Consider the following 24,411-nt stretch of genomic DNA (forward strand, 5'->3'; position numbering starts at 1 on the left):
AATTATCTGTAGCCTGGAATTTCCCTTTTTCACCAGCTGCCGTGTGATGGGTAAACATTTCTGTTGCATTATCCACCTCAAACCCAAAATCTCTTTCCTAAGCAGTCACTACTGGGACAGAGAGCTAATAAAACAACAGGACAATGGAGGAATAAAGGGAAGTAACCCATGACTAGGACCTGCTTCTTGGGGATCTCCAAGTGCTTTACAGGAGCATGACAACCACTTGCTCACTGAAGTGTGGTTGCAGCCATCACAAAGACTCTCATCGTTTGAAGTTGTGCGGCAAGCAGCCAACCATTCCCACACTTAGTATCAGTTCAGGCGGGATTCCATCCAACCCCACAAGACTTGGGGCAGATGAATCTCCTAACACAGACGCTGTTGAGTCAGACTAAATTGGGAATTGGCTGCTGATACCCAGAGGCAGAATTTGGCCTATTTCTTGTCTGGAAAGACAAAAATTAACATAAAGAGAGAGCTTGTTTTATTCTTTGGGGTGTTTTCATGCCTCATCTAAATCCTGTAATGCAGAGAACTCTCAGGGTAATGCAGGAGGTTCCCCAGGTAGAGGAGTACACAATCACATAAATTATTTTTAAGAACCACAGTAGCATTTGTAAATAGTGTCACACAAATAATATTGCTGATGGGCTGGGACAGTATTACTTTGGGCACATCGAGACTCGGACAGAAGGAGCACACATTTCCTCCATCACAGTTCATGAAGCAAATTAATAAAAATGTTGCTTGAGAATGTTTTAAGGCCCATTCAGACGTTAGGGCAAGGGCTGCAAGCATTTTGAAATCCCATGCCTAGAAACACAGCGTATAGGACCTGGAATGGAAATGTGCAAAGCCTCTGTCCTCAGAGGGGAGACTCTGGAGTGGATATACTATCTTCCCCCCCGACCCTGGGGGAGCATTATTCCTCCCATCAGGAGGCAGAGGGAATCAAACACTGTTCCAGATTAAAATCCTGCCCATCAGACTATGGGCATGATAACCCTTTCCCTTGCTGCCCCCTAGAAACTGGGGGCAACACACACACACAAGGTATTATGTGACCATCATGACTAGTGTCATGACCAATGGTAGCTTTATCCTCAATGAATTTGCCTATTCCCCTTTTAAATCTGTCCAGTTGTGAGTTTCTGAGAAGCAATGGGATGGCTAAAATGGGAAACAAATGCTGCTCTATATGAGGGAACCTCTGGCCCGTGAGCCAATGTAGCCCTTCGGGACTTTCCACCTGGCCCTCAGAACTCTTTGAAGGCTACACCCCTCGCTGGGGTGGAGTGTATCATTGAACTCTGATAATGCCTCTTACTTGCATGGATAGAGGGGTGTGTGTTTGTAGAAACTAGCCTACTGTATTGAGGTAAAATGTACATGCATGTGGCCCCTGGAAGATTCCCCAGAACAGAATGTGGCCCTTCAGGCTGAAAAAGATTCCCCATCCCTGCTCTAGATAGACCTTTGATCTGCTCCATCGTTGACTCTTAACATGCCTTTAAGAGTGGCCTTGGTGTATGATTTGCTAAAACAGAATCTCTGCTCTTGCTAATGGGAATGGAGTTAAGATAGCACAGCAGTCTGGAAAGCATCTGGCTGTAATAAGCCTGAACATTAAGCTAACAGATCATAAAACTTCATTACCAGCATCCGATTTTGGGAGAAAATGAAGTTTATTTGGGCTGTTTCATTTAAAATATTCTCACTTAGATGGGGCTTTGCTCCTGCTCCCCAGAATGACTCTGAATTTAGGAGACAGCAATACAAAGACAGAAAGAGGTACGTAAATAGTAATCAAAATTTTCAGTTTCCCACAAGTTCTTCAAAGTTTGACCTCTGGGCCAACAGGAATTGCTGCCAAGTATACACACACACACACACACACACACACACACACACACACACTGCCATAGTGGGGCCTGAGTCCTAAGGACCACACAAATGGTTTATGCTGCAAGGAAGAACTTGCATCCTGTGGTGCAATGGCATCAATGTAATGATGGGTGCTGCTGTACACAGAAAACAGGATGGGGGAGGGGAGGAAGGGGAGGGGAGGATCCCATTAGTCTGCACCAAAAGTAGTTCCTTAGATCCTAATGTGAGACTTTTGGGAAGCAGGGGGGCAACTCAAGGCAGCAGAGGGCAAATAACTGCCAGAAGTAGTTGGGTCTGCTTAGAAGCCCAGGAGCCAAACCCTCATAAGAAGAGCTCTGCTGGATCAGACCAATGGCCCATCTAGTACAGCACCCTGTTCTCACAGTGGTGAACCAGATGCCTGTGGGAAACCCATAAAGCAGGACTTGAGCACAAGAGCCCTCTCCCCTCCTGCAGTTTCCAGAAATTGGTACTCAGAAGCGTTACTGCCTTCAGCTGTGGAGACAGAGCAGAGCCATCATGGCTAGCAGTCATTCCTCAAGGAGCTCTACCATAATTAAACCAATTCCAAGTGAATTGTGGAAATTGGGGGGGGGGAAGGGACCATGTATGGACCCCTCCAGATGTTTTGGACTACAACTCGCCCTGTCTGGAGCTGTAGGCAGTGGTAGTCCAGAGGGCAGCAGGTCAGAAATGGCTGTCACCCTACACATAAGTCACACCAAGTGGGAGTCTAGGTTGAGGTGGGCAACCGCATTGCAAGCCCCTTGGAAATGTATCAGCAGAGGCAGTGGCCTTTAATGAGTATCTCAGGGTGAGGTTTTCTTTTTTGTTTTCTTTTAAAGTACTCTTTTGCAACATTCCAATACCGCTTTTTACGACCTAGTTAATGATCACACTTACTGAAACTAATTTAATGTGTAATAAACCTTCTTTACTACCATCTTCTTTTTTTCAGGGGGAAGGCAAGAAAGAGAGGGAGGATAAGGAAGGGCAATTAAGATGAGAAACATATGGTTGCCTCTTCTTAACAAAAAGTGTGTGAACGACCTTGCAAATTTGGGCCTTTGTGAAAGTCTAATTGAGACATCACACAGCTCTTCTTTACAATGAACGCTTGTGCAAGGAATGTGGGCTCTTCTGTGACTCTCACTCTTCTGTGACTCTCACTATTCTGAGTGTCCTGAGCCATTAATGCGTCCTGAACCTCTTGCCTAGAGTAAATAAGGGAGAAGCAGAATGTGAGAACTAGTATGGCGCAGGGCTGGCCCTACCATTAGCCAGAGCTAAGGCAGCCACCTCAGGTGGCAGATGCTGCAGGGCAGGCAGCAATGGGGAAGTGTCTGAGCATATGTCACACGGCTTGCCCTAATCTAGCCAGCGTCTCTCGGGTTTAATGGAGGATGCTATCCCCTTTACAGTGCTGAAGTAAGGTGGTGATTGGTTGGCTTCTGCACATGGAATAAGGTGAGGGGGAATATCTTATCCTTTGCCTCAGGCAGCAAGATGTCTTGGGCTGGTCCTGGTATGATGTAATGGTTAGAGTGTTAGACTTGGACCCCGAAGACCATAGTTCATATCCCCACCCAGCCACGAAGCTCACTGAGTGACCTTGGACCATTTATTGTCTCTTACTCTAACTTACCTCACAGGGTTGTTGTGAAGATAAAATGGGGAGAGGAAAGCAATGTATGCCACCTTGAACTCCTTAGAGGAAAGGTGGGGCTATAAATCAACCAATCAAATGAATAAATACATAAATGTTAAGATCACTAATTGAGACATGAAACCGTCGGTTTCCAGTTGTGCTCAGGGAGAAAGAGAGCAGGAGCAGAGGAACCCCCTACTCTCCTCCTTTTGCCCCCTTTAGATCTGATACTGAAGGAGATGGAGCTGAACTCTCACCTTGCTTAGAAACTGACAAAGCAGTTTCTAGATCATTTCTAGATCCTGTCTTCCTGCACCAGGTGGCGGAGGGCAGGAGCTGATGGTGGTAGTTATGAGGAGATAAGCCTTGCTAAGGATTCCACAGGATGAAGCTTTGCGCTCCAACAACAGTTTCAGGGGTGCAAGAGTTGGATGAATTGGCAATTTTAGTTTCTCTCATTTTTCCAATTATTTCTATATCAGTTCGCACTTTAAAAAAATGCTTACAAAAATTCAGCAGCATTTTCCTTCTCCTAATAAACTCATTTTTGTGCACAATTCTGCAAGCAAGTTTCTCTAATATAATGTGTCTTTATGTACATTTCCCTGTAATATACAGATTTTTGCACATTTTTTAAAAAAAGTTGGAGGACTGCATTGCAAAATTCAGAAAAGAGCAAATTTTGAAGGACAGTTGCATTTCAGTTTGTGTATTGTTTTTGGAACTGAAGATTATGTAAATCTGCATTAAAGTTCAAAGTGAACCAAATTTCTCCCACATCCCTAGTTGGAGGGATACTTCTCAGCACTTGTTAAGTGTACATTTTTTAAAATATATAATTTGCAAGCAATGTTCCTTAATACAAGGTGTTTTGTGCTGTTTTCACTGATATGCACATTTTACGCACACTTTTCTCCAATAAACTTATTTTGCTGTCCACTTTTGGTTGGGGAACTGCACAGCAAAGTTCAGAGACATGTACACTTCAAAGCACAGTTGCATGTTGCATTTTGCATTTTGCTTATTGATTTGGGGAAGGTGTGAATTAGGTAGGTAATTGTATTTCTCCCCCACCCCATCCCTAGCAGGGGAGAAATTAAACTTCTTGCACTCCAGGTTGCTTCAGAGATCCTTGCAACAAGCTTTATGGCAATGTTAACGCATAATGAGGAGGGTGTCTCTTGGGCCACAGGCTGCCATTGAAACTCTGCCAATCACTTCTTCCCCAATCACAAATCAATGACGAGGAACAGCAGAAGGTCGCATCCTTTATTATTAATGAAAAATAACCCTCAAGAGCTGCTGTTGCTGATTCAAGGTCTGCCAGACCTCTCAGGCAACCCCAAGCAGAGTGTGATGAATCAGCATAATAAAAGTGTGCCAGAACTTGCCGGCTCTTCTTGCACGTGCAACAGAAGCAAGATGGATTATCCATTGGACTAAATTGACTTTGGACTATCTGGCAGTTGAGTTGTAAGCAGTGCAGGCAGCGAGAGAACGGACAGGCAAAGAGAGGCAGTGGGAGATGGGAGAACATTATCACAGTTAAAGGTGACGGCACCTGGGTGGCTTCCGAGTCCCTTGGCACTCATTGCAGCTCAGCAGGTTATTCGCTTCAAGTTCACGAGCTCTTCTTAGAAGCGGTGGTGAGTAATTACTACAAAAGGATCTGCACATCTCTTTCCATCTTTTCATATCCACAAGACAGAATCAATAGGGGAAAGACCAAGAGAGAGATTCTACAGAGTGCAAAGTTTTCAGGACAAAAATCAATTAAAAAGGAAGAAGTGCAAAAATAAAAGACGGGGGCAGCTGGAGGAGGGATAAATTGTATCTGCGGAAGCAGAATACTGGGGGAGAGGGGGTTCCTTTCCACGCATTGCCAACGCAAAAATGCTGCTCTCAGTAAGATGCTGCCTTAGGATGGTCAAGTGTCTAACTTTACAAACTCCTCCATTTGAAGGCATCTGCTATTTGTAGGTTTGTATGATCCAAGTCTGCTTAAAAAAACAAAAACTGACCCAGGCACATACAGGTCACCTGATCATAGTCTTCCCCTCTACAGTGAGATGTGCTTAGGCTCTATTTCAATTATAGTAATTATTTCTAAATTTGCATCGATGCCTATGAATTAACACATGCAAACTGAATGCAAATCAGTGTTCTCTTTCATTAGGGCTGGTCCTAGCATTAGACAGAACAAGGTGGCTGACTCAGGCAGCAGATTTGAAGCATCGTGAAAGGGCAGCCAATAGGGTTTTTTTAATGCAATTTATTAGTATTGCATTTTTACTGCTTGAGGGGAAGCACTTCTGGGATTTTCTGCCTCAGGTGCCTAAATAAATAGACTAGCTCTGGATATTAAAGATTTTGGGATAACTTGCTGTGTTCAGGCAGTAAAATATATTGGGCCGCCCCTATCATTTGCCCTCTTCCTTTGATGATACAAATCGCCTCATTAGAGGTAATGTAAATGGCCATGTGGTGCTGTCCTATGCAGCTACTATGGGGGAAAGCCCTGATCTTCCACATTTACATCACAGGGAATAAGCCGCCTTTAGACTTCACTCTTATGCACGTTGCCTACTCTGGAACATACATGCACAAATAAGAAAAGTTTTATATCCATTCAGATCATTGGTCCATCTAGCTCAGTATGAACCCTACCCAGTGACTTGCAAAAGCTACACAGGGAAAGTTCTTTAACCTATAACCAAAATAGATTACTCCATTAATTAGATCTACATTTCATTTTTCCTTAATTCATCTAACCCTTCTTCAGTTAAGCTTATTTTCTCTTCAATAAGACCAAACCATTGTACATATCATACAAGATTCCTGGCTATTTATAAAATAATTTTTTTAAAAAAGCCAGCCTGACAAAAACTTGTCTCATGCTTCTTGGACCTTTCATGGCTTGGAGTTTGTGAGAAATCTTGCTTTGTTCATGAGGTGACCATCCAAAGCCGAGCTCAGAAAGCCAAAAGGGACCAAGCATTCTGAATATCCCGCATGCATATTTATTGAAAAGGAGATGAGAACTTTTGAATTCAGACCCACATCTTCAAAACTGTTTTGACTTTTAACATCAGTTTTCTTTCCAGAGGGTATCTTCGTGAACAAATCAATCTCCACAATTCCTGTGAGGATCCCTGGTTAAGTTTTACTTCAAAAATCAATGGGATGGGATGATGATATTTCAAAATGTGCAGTCTGCAAATGAAAACCTCTTTATCGATCGCTTATAACATCTTAAGTTTCCTTGGAATGCGTAAATACAAGCATGCTCAGTGATCCAGATGCAGAGAGTGGAGGTGGGGGAATGTGATTAACTTGCATGAAATAAAAAGCCTATTTCTGGGACTCCTTCTCCTCCTCCTTATTGCCCAAGACTTCTCAAAATTTAGAGTGCACCTATCGGTTGATAGGTTCCATTAGACTATAATTCCCATCGTTCTTGACCAAAAAAGGAAGAAAGAAAAAGGGGTGGAGTAGAGGGGTTATTGTTATTATTATATTTCCTTATTCCCCACCTTTTCCCCGACAGGGACTCAAGGCAGCTTACGGATAAAATAAGAGCAGCTTAAAACATAGCAAGAAAACAATAATTAAAAAACAATTAAAGATTATATATACACACACAATTAAAAACAAACAGATAATTACAATAAAAAACAGCACAGGACCAGGCATTTCATTAAAAGCAGTCGGTTCCCAAGAGCCTGTTGGAATAAGGATATCTTCACCAGCTGGCGGAAGGACAACTAGGAGGGGGCCAATTTAATTTCTCTAAGGAGGGAATTCCAAAGTCTGGCAGCAGCCACCAAGTAAGGCCCCTTCTGGCGTCTCCACCAAATGCGCCTGAGAGGGATCAAGAGAAGGATTCAATGTGGAATCTGCATCTTTCTAACTTCTCTAATAATCAGTGGAACTTCAGTTTTGCATTCTAGCTGATTTCAACCAGACTCATCCTACTCTTCCCAACACTGAATAAGATGTCAGCAAACTCAAGCCAACACACTTCGTCCTCTTTATTTACTCTTTCATGCAATAAGGTACTTGTCAGCCTCAACAGTGAATAAGTTGTTATTCTTTTGTCCTACAATTACAAGCTCAGGCAGTGTGACCTGCCCTGCCATGATTTTTACCCTAGCTAGCCATGTGAAATACTTTGTTCCCCAGTGTTTGCAGGAGAACAGTGAATGCAAAAGGGCGTTGGACATCTTCATTCAGACGTTCTCATGCAATGCCTGACAAACAATGGGAGTCAGCTAACAAAACCAGGCACTGATAATACATTTCTAGCCCTATAAGGTCTAAGCCATACAATGGCTGTTTAGTTCAGCTGATCTATTGATATAACCCTAAACACTCTCCTTTTCTTTCCTGGCAGAACTGCATGAGAAAACGCTGGAAGTTATGAGCGCTATAAGATTTAGCCAATTGATTAAAATTGGGCCCCAACTGAACATCTACCAGGCTGTGAGTTAAGAGCAAACTTTATTATTTATACTATCCCAGGAAGGGGGGGGGAGAGCACTGCTTTTATAGATTTGCATGTGAAGCTTATTTTTATGTATTAGTTAGCTTTATTGTACTTCTGGAATTTTATTGTCACTTGATTGAAAGGCTGGGCACAAATAAAAGTCATGGTGGCACTTATATAAGGAGACTATCCTGTTTTATCTTCTCAATAACTGTGTGAGATACATGTCTTGATTCATGGGAATTCGATGCCCACAGGAGAAATTGAGAGTGAAGAGCCCTGGGAAGCAGAGAAGAACAGGACCCTGGACAGTTCCAAGAGCCCTTGAGTTTGTTGTATCTGCTGGGTGCTTCAGCCAGCTGAAGCCTTATGCAGGCTCATCAGATCTAGAGTGTGCTAGGCTGGCTGGTGAAAGAGCCCTCATCTTGCTTTGTAGGCTTTGATGCCTGAAAGGCTTGGGAAACAGATGCTGCAGGAACTCAACCTCTTGAATCAGAGGATAGTGGGAGAGGTGTGTCCTTTGGCCAGAAGAGGCCTGAAGCCTTATTTTAATGATTCCCATGCCAGTGAAGTAGCCTGAACCTTGACTACCTCGGTATCCTTTGCTGCACACTGCAAAATCGCTGGGTCATAGATCATGACAATAGGTTAAGCCAAGAGACTAGCCCATGGTCACCCAAGTGAGGTCCATGGCTAAGCAGGGATTTGAATCCAGACCTCTAAGACCAAACACAAGAGGCAATCCAATCCACTGCCCCACATTGCTTCCCCCTATAGTCTGGTAGGTTGCTGTGCATAGGAATTAAACTACTGAAATATAAACTTTCCTTCCAATAATTGATAACTTACTAAACCAAAATCTCTCTCTCTCTCTCTTTCCACATTTTGGTGCCATGCAAGTGCATCTAAATGCATTTAATCAGTAAAAAGAAACAGATAATCAAATAGCTCTGATTCATTGAGCACCCTAGATGTTACTAGGAGAATCATAGTTGCAGGGTCCCAAAAGGTGACACTGTCTGACCTGTGCTCCCCAAAGGTGGCAAGAGCACACTAGACACCACCCATGTATTTCAATGCACACAATCCAAACCAAAAAGATGTGCCAGAAACAGACAGCAGCAATTGGCAGAAGAGCACTAGAGGCCTTGTGAAAGTAAGCTAAGTTGCCCTCTGCCATGGAAGCCATGCAATAAAATACCTAATTTGTTCCTGGATCAATGTTTTGGCACAGTAGTGAATTCTGGAATAAAGCCTTCAATAATAATAATAACCAGGTCAAGAGCCCAACTACTAAGTCCATGAGTGGGAGCCAGGACAGAGACCATTAGTCTCACACCATAGAAAGCCAGTGTGTTCTGACTGTAGCACAACCTCTGGTGGACTACTGGTGCTGCACAGCAAGAAGTTATTCACTTATACAAGAGTTTACAAAACAGCACGGATGCATTTTCACCTTTCACTCACAGCTCTTTGGACCCAAGCCACTGTGTCCAACTGGCTTTATTGTCAAGCAAGCATGCGTAGGATTGTGCTGGGAACATTCCACTCTGATCTTGATTCAAAAAGGTAAACATTTTCAGTCACATTTGCATTTTTTATAGATGCTCTAAGAAATCCGTCAGATGCAAAATGCCAGCGGTGTGCAAGACTGTGCAAAAGGGAACCAGGTACCAGGTGTCCAGATTTTGATAACAATAGCTACAAGAATAATGAGACAATTATGTTTTGGCAGGCAGTTAAGGGTTTTTTTAAAAAAATTCAGTTTTGACATTTATATGAGTGGCATTAATGAAAAAGCTTGGTGCAAGATTATCTCTTTATCATATGACTAAAACAATTAGAGACATTCCATTGATGGATGCTGCGGCCCTCTCCGTGGCACAATAATTATCTTTTAATGAGCCCACATTAATGTAAATTGGATTCATCAGGAAATAAATTTTGCAACGAATGGGAGATGCTCTCTCCAGGTAACCTTTCATGAAAGCAGCGTAAACCCAGAGCCTGATGCGCTGGTGGGCTTGGAGAGTTTAGCCCCAGACAGGAGACAAGGAATCAGTTCAGGCAAGATCACATGCTTGCTTAGACTCTGCACAGCCCTTTTATGGGGCTGAAAAATTATGTCAAATTAGTTTGTTGCTTCACCTTTGATTAAACATGGATTTATGGTTCATTAATCATGCAAATCTGATCCAGCGCCCCTCCTCCTTTCCTATTAGCAAGGTTTCACCCTCCTCAGGGGTTCAGTTGTTCAAAAGTACACACTAATTATTGCTGCTGGAACCACCAAAATGAGATTCTAAACAGACAACACGTTCGTGCTGTACTGTCAACTAATTCACATCTCACTTGAGTTTGTTGGGTCCCCTGTGACTTCCTGGGTGTCTCTATCACACAAGATGGACAGCTTGGCCATGGTAACCCATGCACTAATAACCTCAAGACTGGAGGACTGCAATGCGCTCTGTGTGGAGCAACCAGGCTGTTTTACAGCTATTATGGATTAGAATGTGATCACTGGTGTGACATAAAGAGAGCATATAACACTTTGCTGCCAATTTGCTTCCAGTGCAGGTTTAGAGTTTTGCAGTACGCATTTACAACCCTAAACAACTTGGGATCCGTCTATCTGAAAGAGCACCTGCTCCCCCGTAGACCCAGCTGCTCACTGAGATCTGCAGGCAAGGCCCTCTTTGTGGTATCATCACCAGCAAGTGGTGTTCCATCTTTTATTCACCCACAAGTGATCTTTAACATTATTGGCAAACTGTACTAGCTTTCAGCTGCATGCTTACAAAGTACTTGTTTGCACAGGTATCAGTGATGCTGCTTATACACACAAGCACCAGATGGGATCATATATGCATTACTGTTTTGTTCTGATTTATTGGGTTTATTTTGTTTTATAATTTTATATTATATTCCGCTATAGTTCCACCCCCCCCCCCATGGACCAGAATATAAATAATTTAGAATATATATATATATTTTTAAATGACCTCTGGTTCCAAGACATAAACACGTGTTCTGCCAAGTTATGATCATCAAACTGTGAAGGCTTTAGGTTTTAAACCTGGAAAAATAGATTTTGTAGGATTTCAAAACCCACAAAAAACTGTGGGAGAAAACGACAGCGGCTGCATCATACACAACACTAAGCAATGGTTTGCTTGAACCATGGTTTGTTCAACAATTCATGATTTTTTTGGTTTATTTGTTATAATGTATCTTGGGAAATGTATAAAATTACATATAATAAATGGAATACAAAAAATCAGCACAAAATAAATTTTAGTATTGCCTTTGTCATGCTGTGGAACACTTTTCCAGCAGCGATTCGACAGGCATCCTTGCTTTTGGCTTTACGGCATCTTTTGAAAACTTATTTTTATGCCAACAGGCCTATGCAGTTGTTTACATTTTTTTCTTGAGTAACCAGTAATTTCATGATTGTTCTGTACTGCTTTTAAATGTTTATTTATATGTTGCTATACACCACCCTGATGTTTCATGAGAGGGGGTGTTATGAAAATATTTGTTATGAATGAATAAATAAATAAATAAATAAATATAGTCTGTCGCCTAAAGTGGATTTCAGTGTTGTTTCAGATTTTTTTTCCATCCAGGTACACCAAGGTCAGACAACGCGAGCCTGAATGCAGGCTGGAGGACAAGAGCTAATGACTTGGAGAGAGCAGCCATGCCTTTTTGTGTGTGAAAATAAACAACCAGGGAGCCAATGGCAAAGGAAATTCCCCCACTGGCCACATCCTTTCCCGAAAATGGGTTTCAGTTCAGTGACCACATAATGGCAGCCAACCTTAGTTTTCATGCTGGGAGGCAACGGGTGAGACTAAACTCTTACCGACTCCCATTGCCTTCTGCTGCATGCCTGCATAAGGGCCGTCAGGGCAGAGGGAAGAATAACGAGGAAGCATTTAACCACAGAGCCTAGGGCTTGCCGATCAGAAGGTTGGCGGTTCGAATCCCCGCCACAGGGTGAGTTCCCATTGCTCGTTCCCTACTCTTACCCATCCCGTGGGAGGGTAAACGGCATTTCTGTGCACTGCCCTGGTTCGCCAGAAGCGGCTTAGTCATGCTGGCCACATGACCCGGAAGATGTACGCCGGCTCCCTCGGCCAATAAAGCAAGATGAGCACCGCAACCCCAGAGTCGTCTGCGACTGGACCTAACGGTCAGGGGTCCCTTTACCTTTACTTTAAGGCAGGTTAGAAGAGGAAGCCACAGCACTCCTGGACTTCCACACACATCCTTCCCCAGTAGTCAGAGGCTGTAGCTGGGCTGGCGAGGGCTGCCTGCCCAGCCATTACATCCTGGGTCCCACACAGTGTGGATGGGGATGAGCATACCTATGCACCCCCCTTGGTTGAAGCAAGAAGATGGAGAAGTCATAGGGGACTGAATGCTTCCTGCTCCCAAACTACTTTGCCCATTCTTCCTTGCTACCAATTATACCTGGAATCCTCCCACAACAGTACAGGCCCCTTCCTAGTATCCTTTCCTTCCCCAAAAAGGCCAGCCAACATTGTAGACCAGGCTTCCTCAACCTCAGCCCTCCAGATGTTTTGAGACTACAATTCCCATCATCCCTGACCACTGGTCCTGCTAGCTAGGGATCATGGGAGTTGTAGGCCAAAAACATCTGGAGGGCCCAGTTTGAGGAAGCCTGTTGTAGACCAACAGGAAACAATACAGTCATTGCAACCCACAACCAATTAAATAAAAAGTATCCCTACCACTCAGGAACCCCATGTGGACAACACTGTGTTCTTTCAAAACAAGCATCACCACCATGCCATTTCCCAAGCCCTTCTCTAGTATCTCTGCATCCTGATATCCCCAATGGGAGAACCTGAACCCTTAAAGCAGAGCCATAGGTCAGGGGTGCCCCTGAAGGTGCTCATTAATTGCTGCAAGGGGAGCCCCAGTCACTGGAGGATTTTAAAGATAAGCTGCATAGGCACTTAAGTGTCAGAGATTGCTTCACAGCTAATCAGTCTTGCCTCCATGTGAAGAGGTGGAGGTGGGAGAGCAGAGGTGACACAAACTCCCAGGAGTTCTGGGCTAATGACTGCAAAGATGCCACCAGGGACAAATTAGGCCTTCAGCGTAAGATAATCTAACACACGCTCACCACATCCTAATTTTTGCTTTCTAAAGGAAGTAGTAAAGAAACTCTCAGGGGGGGCATAAAGAGAGAGTGGGGGAAACCTCAAGATCTGTGGGAGGGTTATGGGCAGATTTTAATGAATTGCTGATCCAGTGGGAGCTCATGCAACCACCTGGTAGATGCCAATGGATGAAGGAAAACACAAGGGATATATTGGATCCCCCATCACTCTGTTCAGGCTTAGCACAGGTGGGTGTCTGATATTCTAGCCAGCTGAGGCATTGCCTCACAGGATACAACAGTTCCTACTGCCTCACCTTAGCGGGTCTGGTCTGATTAGCTGTCTGGGTGGGAGACTGTGAAGAAGCAGTGCTGAGTGGTATATCTAAATTGAATTAGACCACTAAACGGCAACAGTTAAGATACGCATTGGTGTGAAATCAACCAGCACCATCAGAATTACACAGTGAGGATTGGGAAATTCCAGAGAGAGCACCTATGCTCAGCCATGCTGCAGGTAATACAGACAAATGGCACAGCGGGCCAAGAAATCTGTGTGCATTGATTGTCTCCCCAAATGAGACCGTCATTCTGCGAATCTCTTTCAGTTAGGCATAGGCAAATCTGTCAGTTTCTCTCAGTTTCCCAATGGTAAATTTATTTATACCAGGCAGAGGGCCTTCTCGGTAGTAGCACCCACACTGTGGAACGCCCTCCCACCAGATGTCAAAGAGAAAAACAACTACCAGACTTTTAGAAGACATCTGAAGGCAGCCCTGTTTAGGGAAGCTTTTAATGTTTAACAGACCACTGTATTTTAATATTTTGTTGGAAGCCGCCCAGAGTGGCTGGGGAAACCAATAAATTATTATTATTATTATTATTATTATTATTATTATTATTATTATTATTATTATTATTAATTTCTCCACATTTCTGATTTTCTTTTTTAATAAAAAAGGTCCTATGAAATTTCAGCAGAATCTTAGTAGAAATGATTCCTAATACACACATTTTTGCAAAGCAATTTCCCCTAGTATAATGCACTTTTGTAATTTTCACCAGTATATGCATTTTTAAGCACACTTTGCCCCAGTAGATGCCCTTTTATACTGGAGAACTGCATTGTGAATTTTGAAAGATAGCTGTGTTTAGCTACGCATATTGCTTTGGAAAGTATGCATTAGGTAGGTTTTCCTTTTAAAAGTAGACTGAATCTAGTTTCTCCCCCATTCCTAATTCCAATTCATCTAGGCTGCGCCAGCAGCTCCTTTCCCTTCCCAAGAGACCCCAATAAAAAGAAAGCACCAATATATAACAATTGCAACAAATGAAAATTTCTTTCACTGCTGAAAGGTTAGCCCATTTCAAAAGTTAATCATCACCAGCAAATTAGGAAGCATGCACTGACCCTTCCTTTAATCTTCAAAGGAGAACAAGGACCCTACAATTCTAAAGCTTTGCCATAATATCCCAAATAAACAGTCTCCTGCTTTGTGTTGGTGTTCCATCATTGCCGGAAATTAAGCCATGTTCCTAAGGAGGTACTGCATTAGTCACAAAGATATCTCCCCCCCCTCCCCGCACCCCAGCCACTACAACAGTTTATTAATAGATGCTTGAAATGATCCCAAGTCTGTAGGAAGAATCATCACTTACTGATGTTTTCTGTTCTTGTCTGGAAGTGGAGCAGTAACAAATGGATATTGGTGATAAACCATAAGTATTAAAGTGGAAGTATTAAAAGAAAAAAGGTTAACAGGAGCAAAGAAATGACACTGTTTAAATGAACAATGGATGAGAGGTTTGCTGGATACAATGGGCTTTGCCAAGAATCAAATGCATTTTTATGCTAAGAGAAGTCAGGATTTCTTTATTGCATTTTTTCCCCCCACCCACGGAACAGAAATAAAAAATGCAATGAGGATAACTTTAATTCTGTTGAAAGATGAGATGTTGGGTAGAGTAGCCAAAAAAGTTACCCTTGGATTCAACAAACATTAGCACTGCTGCGAAGGGCAAAGTACACAGGGCTGTACCTAAGTTCTACTCAGGATAAAACCGTTGACATTAACGGACCTGAATTAGGCATGTCCATTAATTTCAGTGGGTCTATTCTGGTTATAACTAGCATTAGATACAATACAGTGCACAATCTTCAGCCAGATGCTCCATAGGAAGGAAAATGAATGTAAGAACGTAAGACGAGCCTGCTGGAAACAGGCGAATGGCCCATCCAGTCCAGCATGCTGTTATCACAGTGGCCAACCAGACAACTTGAGCCCAAGAGCTCTCCCCCCTCCTGTAGTTTCCAGCGACTGGTATCCAGAAGAATTGCTGCCTCCAGCCATGGTTGCAGAGCATAGCCACCACTGCTAGTAGCCACTCGTAGCCTTGTCTTTGATGAATCTGACTAATCCTCTTTTAAAGCCACCCAATCAATCAATCAATCAATCAAGGTTGGTGGCCCTCGTTGCCTCCTGTATGTGCTGCATGAAGAAATCTTTCTTCTTTCTGCCCTGAATCTTCCAACATTCAAGCTTCATTGCATGTCCATGTGTTGTAGTGAGAGAGGCAGAAAGGGTTTTCCACCCACTTTCTCTGTGGCATGTGTAGTTTTATAAGCTTCTATCACGTCTGGGCTGATAGAACTGCTGAGCTAACTCTGACCAGAGTCCCCTTCCCTTTCCTAATTTTAACAGAGAGGTCTTTGGATCCGTACCAACACCCCTACACCCAGGAGAAAACGTAGATCCCCCCCCCCCGCTGTATGACAAGCAATGCTTCCCCTTGCCTTTTGCTCCTCTTCTGACACATGAACCTGGCTTCAAATCAGTGAAGGGTTTCTTTCTTTCTGTCTTTCTGTCTTTCTTTCTTTCTTTCTTTCTTTCTTTCTTTCTTTCTTTCTTTCTTATTTAAGTCTTTTGGCACTTAGCATATTGAACTGGCCAAATGTTTACTGCCATATTTCAGCAGTTGTTAACTTGAAACCCTGCCCTTGGAGAGGGAGATAGTATCACAATCAGCTCAAGAGTTTGCCCAACAACACTCTGCACAGCCAGCTTCTATGGAAAACAGGAAGGATCAGTTGCCCCAAACATGGATTTCCTTTGGGAAATCTCTTTGTCCAGACAAAAAGCAGTGAGCGCCAATCCAGAACAGGTTCAGCACTTGTGATAGGTTTGTTCTCAAAGCAGCCCTAGACCCTAAACTTCATACCTTATGCACACTCAAAGCTCATGTAAGTCAATGTTCTCCAGGTGCAGACATCCATAATGGATGCAGAATTCATGCTGGGGAAGATTCTCCGACTGAGGGTAGTTGGAGTCATCCCACAAGGGAGCAAGCTGAGCAGACATATCTCACTGGGAAGCTCTAGAGGAATTAAACCATAAACACAACCTTACTCCATACAATACTTTGCTTAGTGAGTAGACTGCCAGTATCCTCAGGCAAACAGAGAGATACCGATGTGTTCCAAATTATGCCACACAAATGCATAGCAGGGAACCACACTCCTGGTTCCAACTATAAAATCCTTTGAGGCATCCCATATTAGAAAGACAGGAGAGATCACCAGTTGAGAACATTCCCAACCATACAGCCTGTTTTGCCCATCCTCTTGTCCGCTTCTCTGCAAAACTTCTATGTTTTGGAAAAACACAGTAGGGTACCACCATTTGACTCAGTTTGCAATTGTTAAAGCTATCAGCGTATCTGACTTGTGTCAAAATAATAAACGCATTGTAGATTTCCCATGGAAATCACTAAGGAGTGTATAAGCCAGGGATGCAGCAATATCATGCTATTTGTGGGCAATTTGTCTCCCTTGTAACAGACCAAATCAAAAGTAAAAATGATATGGCAGTTCTTCCTGAACTGTAATGGAGATAAATTGGAAGGGTGGCATCTGGGGATGATTTCTAAAAATGCAGGCGGTTTGTTGTCTTCCTCCCAAACGCAGATGAAGAGCCTTCCTTGGTTCAGAAAAGGCAAGCTGAGAAATTAGATTAATAGATTAAAATGTCATTTTGATGGTTGAAGAAGGTGCCCAGGATTAAACAGCCAGCAGATTTTGAAGTTATTGTTTTTAACATAAGTGCTTGGGGAAACGGCAAGGGGGAAGCACCATTTTAGAAGATGCATTCCCCCTGAATAGTTTTTACCCATGAGGAAAGCAACTTGAGCTAGAACTCCTATGACTGATGGACAGGCAGAGCAATCCAAGATATTGGAAGCCAGTATAAATTGTACTGGGGTAAATTGTGCTGGGGTAACTTACCCCTACTACCTTCAGGAGCTGCTGCCAGCTGAGCTGGTTTGAGCCTGCCAGTAGGAAAACAAGCCTTGAAAGCAGAGTTTGACTGACACCACACTTTTTGCCAGTGTAACATCTGCTGGGTTGCTAGGTCACATGACCAAGCTAAATGGGAGTAAGTCTCCCCTTGCTCTATCCCTGCCACATGCTCACCACTCCCACAGAACACCCTTTTTTCAGAACTTACCCCAGCCTTTGGTCAGTCAACTTCAGCTGAGCACATGCTGAGCTGGGAAGGAGGATTTATGCCAGCTTATCTCTGGCTGAGGCAGACTAAGGGACTTCACTCAACACAGCCCTGTGTGAACCCAGACTCAGCCAGCTCAGCTGGGGGTAAGCCTGTTCCAAATTCTGCTCATCCTGGTGGATCTTGGGTTTGGGTCGCACCCTAAGATTACTTTAATCATGCCAGCAAAGCTATTTCATCCTGGAACATGCGCTCATAAAAGCAAGCCTTTTCTAAGCATTCAACCAAAGCATAGGAGGACAAAAAGCTCTTGCACACTGGACTAACCTTTTCATCGAGCTATCCACCATAACCTCAACATCTCATTCCTGCTCAGGCAGAACCAATTAAAACCCTTTAAGTGTATATATGAAGCTGGGATCTTTTGCCCCAGTGGGCATCATTTTATGCCTGCCACATTTGCAGTTTTAATGCTCATTCTCCCATTTTTTGAGAGATCCTTGTTGGAGTGCCTTGCAATCCGTCTGTCTGTCTGTCTGTCTGTCTGTTTTAACCATCCTGGACAATTTGGTATCATCAGCGAATTTGGTCACCTTACTGTTCACTCCTAACTCCAACTCATTTATACTGGTACCTCAGGTTAAGTACTTAATTCGTTCCGGAGGTCCGTACTTAACCTGAAACTGTTATTAACCTGAAGCACCACTTTAGCTAATGGGGCCTCCCGCTGCCGCCACGCTGCCGGAGAACGATTTCTGTTCTCATCCTGATGCAAAGTTCTTAACCTGAAGCACTATTTCTGGGTTAGCGGAGTCTGTAACCTGAAGCGTCTGTAACCTGAAGCATATGTAACCTGAAGCGTATGTAACCCAAGGTATCACTGTATAAGCAAGTTAAAAATCACACATCCTCAAAGCAGATCCTTAGTGGACCTCTCTTCTTACTTGCCTCCATTACAAGAACTGTCCATTTATTCCTACCCTTTAGCCATATGAGGACCTATCTTCATTGCTCATTACTGCTAAGCTTACTCAGGAGTCTTTGGTAGATCACATTCAATCAAACAGGCTTAGAAGCGCCTTGCAGACTTCTGTGCTAAACGTATGATGTCTGTGAGTGGAAGGGGTGGAGCCAGTTTGAGCAGGAAAATTGCTAGTGCAGAAATGTTCCTAGATCTCTACACACTCTTGTCCTTGCATGTCTGAAGGGAGCTGTGTGTGTATTGCCGGGGGTAGGTGGGTAAATATTCCATTATTGGACCAAATACATTCGCTTAAGGTGGGGGGTCGCTCATTCATGACTCTCCCCCCCCCCATCAACATAAGGGATGCAGCTGGTACTCAGAGAAACTGCGAACTACCAAATTATTCTGCCCCCCTCCCTGCTTTTGGGGAGGCAGGAAGACAATATGATCAATGCTAGCTCTTACCCAAATCAATCTTGCAGCTGCTCCCGTGTTGCCTTCTCATGATGCATATAATGTATAAATTCTCTAAATCTATTCCTGCGCTATTGCCAGCAGCCTGTAAGTCAAGTAAACAAGAATAATAGCAGATATAATGGCATTGTTTATGGGGGGAATAAAAAAACCCCCAAAACATGCCCATCCTGTAGTTCATAAATCTATTTTAAAAATTGCATCCTACAGTTCATAAGGGACTTCTAATTTACTCTTTTCCAGCGTTGCACAGCTGATGCAGAACCAAATTAAATCTGCAAAATGGAGGTTTTAAAGAAGCTCAATGCAGTTGAGAAAAAAAGTTCCATACTTATAAGCAGTCTTAGAGAAAATGTGGGTTTTGCTCAATCCATTTACAGGATGAATTCAAAAAATGCCTTCATTTACAACTCACATTTCACTGTTTTTGAAACGCACCCTGCAGGGAGATGTGGATGCACCCATGCATCTTGAATGTATGTATGAACACACTTTGTGTGAGTCATACTCCCCACACTACCCTCACAGCAGCAGCAGCAGCAGCAGCAGCAGCAGCAGCAGCAGCAGCAGCAGCAGCAGAGAGCCTTAGAAGAGAGGTGTGAGTGGAGAAGATCCAGAAATGAACCCTTTTTGAAGAAATGCTCAAGAAGAGAGGATACCAACATATGGAAGAACATGCATGATCAGGCTAATTGCCGATGTAGTACACCATCCTCTGTCTCACATGGGGCAACCAGAAGCCCACAAGAGGGACCTAAGCCATGCAAGTTGGTGCCCATCCTTGCCTCTTGTGGGAATGAATTCCACCATGTGCTGTATGAAGTAGTACTTTCTTTTGCCTGCCCTGAATCATAAAATTGAAGAGTTGGAAGGGACCCCGAGGGTCATCTAGCCCAACTACCTGCAAGGCAGGAATCTCAACTAAAGCATCCATGACAGATGGCCATCCAACCTCTGCTTAAAAGCCTCCAAGGAAGGAGAGTCCACAATCTCCCAAGGGAAACCATTCCACTGTCAAACAGACCTTACTGTCAAAAAGTTCTTTCTGATGTTTAGTTGGAATCTCCTTCCTTGTAATTTGAAGCCATTGGTTCAAGTCCTACCCTCAAGAACAGGAGAAAACCAGCTTGCTCCATCTTCCATGTGACAGCCTTTGAGATATTTGAAGACGTTCTTCCAACATTCAGCTTCACTGGATGCCCCCAAATTCTAGTGTTAATGAGAGAAAAACTTCTCCCTACCCACTCCCCCCCAAAAAAACCATGCCTAATTTTACACACCTCTATCATGCCACCTCTTGGTCGCCTTTTGTCTAAACTAAAAAGGATACAGTTTGGTAGCAACAGTCACAAGGATGGCACTGTTGAAAGATTCGGGACACTGATGGCTACCAAGATGGATGGCTTAGGTCTTCCTACTTGTGGCCTTCCTCTTAAGGCATCTGGCTGGCTACTGTGAGAAGAGGATGGTGAACTACATGAGCTATTAGTCTGATCATGTAGGCTCTTTGTATGTTCTTACCCCCTCTTTCTGAGCATTTCTTCAAAAATGTCTTGTTTCTGGGTCTTCCTCCACTGGTCTCTTTCACCCAAGCTTGTTCTAAGGATCTCTGCTGCTGCTGCTGCTGCTGCTGGATAGAGTTTTGAACTACAATTCCCATCAGGCTGTGCTTTCTGGGCCTCATGAGGATTGCAGTTCAAAACACCTGGAGTGCAACAGGTTCAAAAAGGCTAACTTATCCTGAGGTGAAACTAGGGTTCTGCTGGGACATGTGGGAAATGTATTAATCCAAAGAGAGTGTGGCGACTGGATCTAGAAGTGAATATTAAGACATGGGCCACATTAATCATTTGCAGCGACATGCTCTATGGCTCTCCTTCAAAGCAAGAAAATCGTAGAACCTGTAGTTAACTCCAAACATTTTCTAGTCTGAACAGACATCCATTACACCTAAAATGCCTCTGACATTTTAATCCAATCTTACTCTGAAAACTGAGTAAAGAAGATCTGCATGCTCTCTTTTTGATATTTGGGCCCTACCTGCAATTCCAACTAGGAAAGTTTATTCTAATATTTAAGATTACTGTTACCCTTACTGTGGACATAAATCTGGCTTGCATGTATCTATGTTAGTCATTTCTAGAATACCAACTGCCAGAAAGGAAGAATGAAATCTCCCTTCTTCTTCTTTTTTTAACCATTCCCAACCTGATCACCTTGATAGATACTCTCACTCATCGCAGCTAAATTGTTGACAGACCTGGCGTAAATAATGCACAATTTCCTTACCTCTTAAAACTTTCTTTTTGATATTAAATGTGTCTTCTCTTCTTCATCCTTTACTTGTAACCATGTTTTTAAGGCCCTCTTGCATATCATCCTGTCCTCCATTTTTAAATATATATTTTTTAATTGTAAGCATTTTCAGACATCCTACCCTGAGGGAAACCTTCCTCTGCCAAATAACTCCTAGGTTCCAACCTGTCACTGCTAGGACTGCCATATTTCAAACAGTGAAAATCTGTTCACCAAACTTTTTGGCCAAAGTTGTTGAGCTCTTTTGGCAAAATCGCCATTTTTGACCTATTTTTATGGAAAATCAGCGAAAACAACACTGCCAACATGGGCTGCCATACATCCAGATTTTCCCGGACTTTTTTTTACCAATTTTCGCCCGGACACTGCTGCCGTCTGCAGTATTCCAGATATGTCCGTGAAATCCCAGATGTATGGCAACCCTAGACTGCAATCCCAAGGGAAAGGCCTGGCATCAGTTGCCCATCCACAGGCGACCTGCTCCCTGGACTACTGCAGTGCACTCTACTCAGGGCTGGCCTTGAAGACAGTCTGTTAGTTGCAACTGCTGCAAAATACAGAAAGTAGACTGGTGAGTGGAGCAGTCTGATGGGACCATATCCACCAGTCCTGAAAGCATGCTGACTGTCAGCTCCCAGGCCCAAGTCAAAGTATTAGTACTGGCATGCAAATCTGTAAATGTTTTTAGATGTTCTTATGTGCTTTAAATGTTTTAAATATGTTTCATTTCATTTTTTATTTTTCACTGTTTTTACTATTTGTATTGCTACTATATTACACCGTTCCACTTTGCATGGCTTTGGATGTTTTAAAAATGCAGCATTCCTTATCTGTTTAAAAGTTGCATTTTCTATTTGTTGCAAACTTGCCTTGAGACCTGATGGTGGATAGCAGTGAATGCATCTTATAACATTTACTAGTATTATTACTACTACTACTACTACTACTACTACTACTACTTGTTTACATGTCAATAACTAAATACTAGGTCAGCCATGAGAAAGGACAAAGAAGCATTTCAGAGGCTCAGTTTCCTCTACCAGGCAGCACATTGCATCCTTCAGCAGAACCCAGAGAACCCGGAACTGGCTCGCTTTTATTGTCACACACAGAAACAGCATCAGCCGGCGGCTCATGTTAAGACAGGATCCATCTGCAAATCTTGCTTCTCCCCTCTCGTCCCTGAAATCAGCTCCACTTTGAGCAAGAGAAAGCACCGTAATCAGCAGTGGACCATTGTGCGTTGTCTCAACTGTGGCTTCACCAAGCGTTTCCTCAGCAACCCTGACTACAAGTTGTGGTCGGAGCAACCTGAGGCATCGCTGGAGAAGCTTCAGGCCAGACCCCCAGCTCAGTGCAACAGCCCCCCTCTCAAGTCCTCCCAAGCAGAAAAGGCAACACCACCTGCAAGTTCTGGACCTCACAGCCATCCTGCCTCTGAGGAGACAACAGGAGGCACCAAATCTAAAGGGAAGAACGGGGAACAAACTCTACCCAGTCAGGCAGGCAACTGTGGCTTGGTAGCAAACACATAATCCCAAAGTCAGGGCAGAAGAGTCAAATGTTGTTAATATAAATACTAGGTTGTTTGCTGTCCTGGGCTCCTTGGGAAGGAAAGACGGGATAGAAAATTGGGCTTGCCGATCAGAAGGTCGGCAGTTTGAATCCCCGCCACAGGGTGAGCTCCCGTGCCTTGGTCCCTGCTCCTGCTAACCTAGCAGTTCGAAAGCACATCAAAGTGCAAGTAAGTACCACTCCGGTGGGAAGGTAAACAGTGTTTCCATGCACTGCTCTGGTTCACCAGAAGCGGCTTAGTCATGCTGGCCACATGAACCAGAAGCTGTACACCGGCTCCCTCGGCTAATAAAGTGAGATGAGCACCGCAACCCCAGAGTCGTCTGCAACTGGACCTAATGGTCAGGGGTCCTTTTACCTTTACCTTACCAATAATAATGTCTGCCATAGAAGCCCTGTTGTACTAAAGTGGATTCTGAACAGAGGGCTGTATACCCAGCACCCTCTGTTTGCTAGTGCAAGGGCTTTTACACTAGTGGACGGGTGAGTTTTAATGTTGCAAAACGGAGGAATCCAATGCACCAGCTGCACTAACAGAAACTCAATGCACATCAGGCTGCAAAATCTGCTGTGCACAAAAAATGTCACCAGCAACCTGCTTATGCATTTTCTTGCGCATCAACGTTCCACTGGTGCAAAGCATTTTGCCAGCAGAAGAAGTATACTGCCAAATGAGTTTAACTTGGTGCTACATCGGATATTGTCTATCTTCTGGAACACATGCAGGGTTTAGATGGAAGTTCTGGCCAGGCCTTGTGGCCTCAAGTCCTGCTTTGCATTACAAATATTAGGATTCTGTTTCAGCATTTCAGTTCTCGTGATTCTACTCACTGCTGTGCTCCAGCAGTGGCAACCAAGACCCCATTCGTATCAATCCATCTAAAGGCGGAGTGATCCTGCTGCAAAGTGCAAATACATTCAGCACCCTGACATATGGGGCACTCAAAACAGGAAAGGCAGGGCAATTTGCAGTCTGGGACTGCCGCTCACATAAAAGTTCATGTTTTTAAACTCAACTCAGCATTCAATTACCTTACCCTTTCGAAACTGTAGAAGACGGGGGTGTTAATCAAACAGGTAATTTGCAAATGTTTTTCCTCAGTAAATGTCATGCGCAAGTAGATATTTAGAATATAAGGCACAGAAAAATTGCTGCCAGGTAACTTTGTGCTGGCTGTATTTATGTTTGTCTATCTTGAGAAAGAAGGAAAGTAGAGGGGGATGAGGGAGAGAAACAAATCTTGTTTGCATTTTGAAGAGAAGAGGAAAATGTTCCATCTTCTCTGCAATGCACAGAGTTTCAGCAAACAGACTGAGGCATTGCCACTGGCTCATTTTCACAACACCACTTGTGCTCAGCTAAAATTCCCAGAGTGGTTTGACAATCGATCCCTCTTCTCAAGGAACTATGGGAATTGT

The 24,411-nt window shown here is 43.5% G+C and overlaps 1 protein-coding gene and 1 pseudogene across 7 annotated transcripts in view; one reads left to right on the plus strand and one right to left on the minus strand.

Annotated features, from left to right (window-relative positions):
• The window catches only part of MEGF11 (multiple EGF like domains 11), a 339,710-nt gene that overhangs the window by 175,653 nt on the left and 139,646 nt on the right, over positions 1-24,411 (minus strand). The gene's annotated exons all lie outside the window — the stretch shown is intronic.
• LOC144325487 (ribonuclease P protein subunit p21 pseudogene) lies at positions 22,413-22,952 on the plus strand (annotated as a pseudogene).

The sequence above is a fragment of the Podarcis muralis genome, chromosome 14 (genome assembly GCF_964188315.1).
Source record: "Podarcis muralis chromosome 14, rPodMur119.hap1.1, whole genome shotgun sequence".
In the NCBI taxonomy this organism is placed as follows: domain Eukaryota; kingdom Metazoa; phylum Chordata; class Lepidosauria; order Squamata; family Lacertidae; genus Podarcis; species Podarcis muralis.